The following is a 448-nucleotide window of genomic DNA, read 5'->3' on the forward strand; positions in this document are numbered from 1 at the left end:
ATTATTTTCGTTCCCACCACAAACGAGGGGAATACAGTGCGAATGGTCGAGACCCACAAATTCACACACACACACACCTTTTCTCTTTTTTTATTTCTTTTTTTTATTTTTTTAATTTTTTTTTCAAGAGCGGATTAGCAGCGGGTGCAGGAGCGGGGCAGCGCATCCTCCGCCGCCGCGCAGCGCCGCGCCCGGAGCCCGCGGGGAGCGGGGGCACCGTCCCCTGTGCTCCAGCGGGGCGCGCGTGTGTCTGTGCGTGTGTCTGTGCGTGTGCCCGCCCGCCGGGGCTGTGCGGGGGTGTGTGCGGTGTCCCTGCCCGCCCGTGGGCGCGCCGGGAGCGCCGCCGCCGCCGCTGCCCTTTGATCCCGGCGTTAGTGTTAGTTAGGGGCCGGGAGGAGCGCGGGGCGCAGCCCTCGGCACCGCCGCGCCAGCCCTCGCCCCGGCACGG

The sequence above is a fragment of the Parus major genome, chromosome 4, assembly GCF_001522545.3.
Source record: "Parus major isolate Abel chromosome 4, Parus_major1.1, whole genome shotgun sequence".
NCBI classification, from domain to species: Eukaryota; Metazoa; Chordata; class Aves; order Passeriformes; family Paridae; genus Parus; species Parus major.